At 34.8% G+C, this 6,953-nt stretch overlaps 2 protein-coding genes across 2 annotated transcripts in view; one reads left to right on the top strand and one right to left on the bottom strand.

Moving 5' to 3' along the window:
* LOC110032610 (floral homeotic protein AGAMOUS-like) overlaps positions 1-6,953 on the top strand; it is a gene marked incomplete at its 5' end in the record, with an annotated part of 50,591 nt that overhangs the window by 31,136 nt on the left and 12,502 nt on the right.
* Positions 2,819-6,953, bottom strand: part of LOC110032609 (pentatricopeptide repeat-containing protein At1g08070, chloroplastic-like) — a 24,622-nt gene continuing 20,487 nt past the window's right edge. The window contains exons 2-5 of the mRNA XM_020736282.1: positions 3,902-4,244; positions 3,684-3,791; positions 3,325-3,602; positions 2,819-3,249 (exon numbers count right to left, since the gene is read on the bottom strand). The gene's annotated coding sequence lies outside the window, so the exon portion shown is untranslated. The remainder of the gene's footprint in view (positions 3,250-3,324; positions 3,603-3,683; positions 3,792-3,901; positions 4,245-6,953) is intronic.

The following is a 6,953-nucleotide window of genomic DNA, read 5'->3' as shown; positions in this document are numbered from 1 at the left end:
TTTTCATATTCGGCACAAAGTAAACATTAGAAATAAATTGATGCTTCCCATTTTTCTGACGGATGAGAATGTTACCTTTGCCTTTCACCTCTATCTTGGACTCATCTCCAAAAGACACGATGCCACTTACTGATTCATCAAGCTCTACGAACATGCTTCGTCTCCCGCACATATGGGTGCTTGCACCGGTATCTGGGTACCATGTACTATCTTCACCTCTTTCACTATCCTTATATGCTAGAAGTAGAGTGTCATCTTCTTCTCTTTTTTCTTCAATGTAGTTGACTCTTTCATTAACTTTGTACTTAGGTGCTCTACATTCTTTCACATAATACCCGAATTTATCTAGAAGTAGAGTGTCATCTTCTTCTCTTTTTTCTTCAATGTAGTTAACTCTTTCATTAACTTTGTACTTAGTTGCTCTACATTCTTTCGCATAATGCCCGAACTTGTTACAACTATAGCACTTAATTTGAGATTTATCATACCTCGAGTTTGAGCGTCCTTAACCACATCCTCTTGTAGATCCTTCTCCTTTCTCATAATTATTATTGGGACTCCATCCTTGCTTGCTAGCATGACCTCGTCCTTGTCCACTACCTTTTCCATGTTGGCTTCTAATGTTTTTGAAGCTTTCATCTTTCTGAGTTAATTAGAGATTTTTCTTGAGAAGTTGTTCGACAATCTCTTCATTCATCTTCTTCTTTTCTTCATGGGCTTGCAATGAACCCAGAAGTTGCTCTATCGTCATGGCTTGTAAGTCCTTCGTCTCTTCGATAATGGTTGCGATACTATCAAATTTTGAATCTAACGATCGAATAATCTTTTCGGTGATAGCCACATCTTCTAACTTCTCAACATTTCTTTTTAGTTGATTGGAAATGGTAATGACTCTAGAAAAGTAATCGGAGACCAACTCGCCTTCTTTCATATGCAAAACATCAAATTGGCTTCTTAAAGTTTGAAGTCGTACCTTTTTAACCTTCTCTTCTCCCTTATACGAAACCTCGAGCTTCTTCCATGCTAGTTTGGTCGAATTAGCACTTAAGATCTTCTCAAAACCATCTTCATCTAAAGCTTGATAGATGAGGAAGAGAGCCTTCTTGTCTCTCTTTCGCAAGTCTCTTAAGCTATCCTTTTGTGTTGTGGATAGAGCGGACTCGTCGCTTGGCTCATCGTAGCCTTTCTCCACAACTTCCCAAACGTCATGCGCTCCAAGGAGTGTCTTCATCTTGATACTCTAATTGTCGTAGATGTTTTCCTTAAGCATCGGGACTTGGAACGATACCATGCCACCGTTTGTCATTGCTCTGTAATAGAACCTTTAGTCTCTGATACCACTTTGTTGGAATGGAAAAGCTTTTAGGAAATGACAAAGGCTACAACAAAGGCTAAAAACACAACTTATGGAAGAAGTTTCACTCTTATTTAACACCTTTACTTGGCTTGATACAAACTCAAAGACTCCCCTCAAAGACTCCACCCTTATTTATACTATTGGCACCTCCTAAATTAATAGCTAGAATTGTGCCACCACAATTACAATCCAATGGTTATAAATAATTTCATACCTATTACACAATAATTTCATACCTACCACACATTTTGGAATAAGCTTCTAGATGAGACATGTTTCTAGAAATTAGGCTCTTATTGTGTTTTATTTAAATAACTAAAATCAAGTTTATATTTCAACACCCTCTCGAGCGTTTGTAGTCTATTTAGGAAGTCTCTAGAGAATCGGGGTGGAGCCTGACATGAAAGCAATACCTTATGACTGATCTTCGGCATGTACGTTGTTGGCCCAAGAGACATCCGAGTAGGTAGTTATAATGAGATCTCCCTTAGAGATTAAAAAGAGGCCGAGGTTGACATAAATTTATCTTATTATCGGCGGTCAAATATCATCATTAATAATATTAAAACCATTAGTAAATTAATTACCTGCGGTTAAGCTATGATCTCTTCGAAGTAACAAAGATGCTTGTCGGTAATATAATTACTTACGAATTTACCGATGAATCTCTTAGCACCGACGGTTATCTGACAAATATTAACCCTCCTTGTTGGTTCAAAACTATTGCGTGTTTAACCATCCATGTCCATGAACAATATAATCGACATATGTGTCCGTCGAAAATTTGTTGCACTTCTATCAGAAAAGTATAGCGCTTCCACTGAAAAAGTGTAGCATAATCGTCAGTTAACTGTCGCTAATTACCAACGGTTTTATTTATCGAAATAGTGTATCACTTTATAAAAACGTCGCTTGTTCGATAAACCGTTGAACAACTGCGGAACTTAATCAATCTTAAAACCGTCGGTAAGCCGTCAAAACCTGTAGCATCAGAAAAAATTAAACACATTTTTCAACTCTATAATTAAAACACTTGCAATCATAACAATATAATTTCCACACAATACATTACATCGCAGCAATGAAACTAATTACCATATAAACCATAAAAAAAATAATGGAAAAGCAATTGCATTAAATGAAATGACATGTAAAACTGTCCAATAAAAATATTGTTTGGGACCAATAAATTGTTTAACATATACAAACATGAGAAAATAACCCTGACTCATCCTCAACGGCCCTCTCCTCATCATCCTTCTCATCGTCATCCTGAATTGGCTACTACCCTATAAGTTGTTCAGAATGTAGCATCGTTTCATTCTCTGATTTCATCTTTCTCTCAATCTCCGATCTTAGGGTGGCTAGTTGGGTGGAGATCTTGGCAGTAATCTCAGCAGCAATCTGGCAACGAATCTCCTCCTCCTGTTCAATGGACGTAGATGCACCAGATGTCAATCTCAGCAGCAATCTGGCAACGAATCTCCTCCTGTTCAATGGACGTAGATGCACCAGATGTGCTAGACATCGGGCAGGCATCATAGGCAGGTGTCTGGGACCCCAACCCATAGACCATTCCCTTGTTCTTATTGCCGACAACCTCCCTCCAAAGGTCATATTTAGAATGATCATGAAATGTGGCCAAATCACTGCCCCACTACTAGGATCAACTCTCCTTAAGTCATTAGAAGGCCTCCTACAAAAAAATATGATTAATGAAAGTTAGAAAAAAATAAAATTTGATAGTTATTTCAATTTTAGACTAATTAATCTTGTGAACTATCCGGGTTGCCCAAGATCTGTTGTCCACCCAGAACTGATTTCACTACCGCCTATGATTGTGCTCATGTAACTCTGTAGCGATTGGTTGGCTCCCACCCTTTCTCTAGAGTCTGCCAGTGTAATGAAATAGTTAGAATACATTTATTGTAAAATAATATTTAATGCAGAAAATAAATCTTACCAACCTCCTCTTGTACTATGTATGTAGGAGCGCCCCACCAGTGTGCTTAGAGGCCCCCATGCCCCCGCAGTCAGAATAACAATTTTGCTTGGTCTGCTCCCTCTTCTTCTGATACTCCGGAGAGTCTCAAACTCTAAACAAGGCGGTGAACACATCCTCGTTGAGCCACAAGAGGCACTAAAATGTCCAATGTATATCGTCAAGCTGGTCGTGAAGACAATTGCTCACCTTGAGCTCGAAGTTCCTACGGATGTGTGCCTTCTCCTCAGGGGACCAAGACTACTATTTTTGTAAATTGAATTAGAAAATATTAAATTCATAAACATAAATAAATAACTGAAGATTACTGTGTTCGGGGTTTACCACAAACTTTCAAAATCACATATCCCGAACTGTCATCGGGATCTCTCTCCAGGATAAGTAAGGGTGACCGTACTTGCTCCGAATAATTTCTCTAATAGAATGAATGACCTGTGTGGGTGGAGAGAATATGAAACAACATATGATTAGATCTCTATTAAATTAAAGAAACATAAAGTAGTAATGTCAGTATCTAAAAATATTTACGCGTTCCCTACTACCCGGAGCTGATGATAATTGCTTGCGTTGCTTGAACTAGCGATGCATCAATAGCAATTGATAGTGACAGTGTTAGTGTGTTGGTCGCAGTTGGTGATGGTACTGGTGTCGTGGTCCCGACTGGTGGTGATGCTTGTGTGGTAGTCGTGACTGATGGTGATGCTGGTGTGGTGGACGCGACTGGAGGCGGTGCTGGTGTGGTGAGAGTCAAGGTGGAGGCCTCTTGGGGAAAGTCGACCTCAAGGCTCGCCTTCATAATACCGCGCTCACCGCTTCATTGGCTAACGGACTTCTGTAAGCCAACATGTCCTCTGACAGGAGATCACCCCTCCCTCCAGAAGCAATCTACAAGCAGGATAGTAAAATTAATTTGTGCAACTGCAGACCACTAAAGCTGAAAATACAATAGAATGTATTAAGAAAAAAGGGTAACAGTAAAGTGCATGCAATCTATCAACTACTAAAACTAAAAACACAAGAGTATGTAGTAAATAGAAAAGAAAATTTATAAAGTGCAATTTATAAACTACTAAAACTAAAAACATAGAAGTACAGAGTAAACACAAAATAAAATTGTAAAATCCAATAAAAACTTTACTAAAACTGAAAACACAAAGTTAAGCAGTTGGAATAACTTGCACATCTTTGTTAACCTCCTCTGATGAGCTACTTAAGGATAAAGTTAAAATTACTTCATCCAAAGCATCGTCAGAATCATACTTATCGATGCAAATTTCTTCGTGTTCTCCACTAGCATTCTCTAAATTGAGCTCTTTATGGATTGTATCGAGTAGAATGTAAAGCGAATTATGAATATCAATGGTTGTTGTAGGTTTACCTTCTATGAATACTGCACACTCAACTTTATCTCTTATTATATTAGGATATGAAAGATAAAATACCTGACTTGGTTGCCTTGCTCAAATGAACGGATCAAAATTATCATACTTATGTTCACTTTTACTTCTACGATATTATACAGTTGGATTACCCTTATTCCATGATCAGAAATAGGATCGAACCAATCACAGTTGAACATGAATTCGCTCCCACCAATAGAGCTAGGATATGATAGTGCAACAACTTTGAGAATCTCATAGTAATCTCTCTCATTGTCTGATTATTATTTGCTTTGACAAAAATGTCAAAATTAAATTCTATTTTCCTTCTGACTAGGACCTCGTATAAAACTTGTAACCGTTTACATCATAAATTTGCTAAATTTTCACGATATAAATCGATCCACAAGAAAGGCCTATCAAGCCTTGATCTGTTACTCCCTTGTTTCGATCACGAATCTAGTAATTCATAAAAACTCATGTGTCATTGAAGATGTCTAAAAATAAATATTACTTAGATCACCACTAAGCCCTTAAGACCTAGATGAGTGTCTTAATTAATTTTGAAAAGGTTGTTTTAGGTGATCATGATTCATTATTTGAATTTCATTTGAACATCAAATAGGGGTATTAAATTGATTAATTATTGACTTCAAAAGTCATACCCCTAAGTCCTAGATTCATTTAATTTTAATAAACTTCCAAATTTTAATAATTTAGAAATTTATTAATCTATTTTTTAATTAGGAAAGTGAGGTTGGTTTCTACCAATTAATCTCCTTTTTCATTTCAGTCATCCAAATAAGTTAATTAAGATCAGAGGTTGCACATTTCCCTCCTTGAATTAAGCCTAAAAGTTAATTAAGGCCAAATTCCTAACATTACACTTTTGCCCCTAAGGCTCCACCACTTCATAATTTGTGAAATTCAAATCAAATGACTTTGAAATTTTTATCTTACCTCATTCATGGGTCAATTAAGACATCAGAGAAGAAAATGTGATTTTTCAAAATTTAATTTAATTTACATAATTATTTTCATGCAAAAATGGGATTTTCAAACAAAATTTGCTAACTTGACCAAGGCGAAGCCTATTCACTTGATTTTTTTACGGATGGTAGACCTAGACTAGAGAGCCATTTGGACAAAATTTCATGATTCTTTTGAATTTTATTTGAATTTTTAGAATTATTTTAAGTTCTTGGGTATTTATTAAATATAAAATATTTAAATGGGAAAAATTAAGTTTTGTATTTTTGAAAAATCTCCTTGAGGTCAGCAAAATACAATATTTTTATTTAGAAAATCAGAAAAAATATTCTAATTGCTTTTAAATGCTTAGAAAATAATTTAGAATATTTCTATACATTTCATTATTTTTGTGATTTTTATGAATGGTTAATTATTTTAAATATTTTAAAAGTAGGCTAAAAATGAAGTTTTTATTTTAAATACCATTTTATTTTTATAAAATTCTCCTGATCATAGAGAACTCCAAAAACAAGTTTTCATAATTTTTTGAGTTATATTTTGATTTTTTAAAAATTATTTTAGTGCCAAAAAAGATATTTAACTTGGAAAATCAATTTAGGTCATCAAATAGAATCAAAATGCTTTGAATTTTTTATGGGAAGTTCTCTGGATCTTAGACAATAATGGAGATAAAAAATCAAGTTATTTTGATGTTTATATTTTCCAAAATTAATTATCTTAGTGTTTTAGATTTTATGAAGATTAGTTTCATTTTAAATCACTTGACTCATGAAAATTTTTTCTAAGGGTTCTCTGGTCATAGTGAACCTACCAAAATTTTTTTGGATTTTTGGATTTTTTCTAAGCAACATTTTTTTGGATTTTTTCTAAGCAACATGCTAATTATTATGATTAATTTAAGCAAATTATATTCATAAACTTGAAAAATATGGATCTTTGTCTAGAGGTTTTCTCCGGCTTTGGAAAAATCAGGGAATGTTCCCCTTGACAGAGGCTACAACATGCCAAAAATTCAAGCTATGGTGAAATACCTATATGCATGGAGAGTTAAAATACTCAAAACAGTGTTTAATTAATTAAAAATAAAATATTCTTTAAATTGACATAAATTTTAATCCACATTATTCTCCTCTGTTCACTAAGCAAGTGAGTATTTTTCAGTAGGTATTTTAATTTTATTTTTGTGATTTTTCTACACCAAGATATGAATTTTTGAAGTTAG

This window comes from Phalaenopsis equestris, unplaced genomic scaffold (assembly GCF_001263595.1).
Source record: "Phalaenopsis equestris unplaced genomic scaffold, ASM126359v1 Scaffold000982, whole genome shotgun sequence".
Classification (NCBI taxonomy): Eukaryota; Viridiplantae; Streptophyta; class Magnoliopsida; order Asparagales; family Orchidaceae; genus Phalaenopsis; species Phalaenopsis equestris.
Note: the sequence above shows the minus strand (reverse complement) of the source record. Positions and strands in the feature narration are given on the sequence as shown.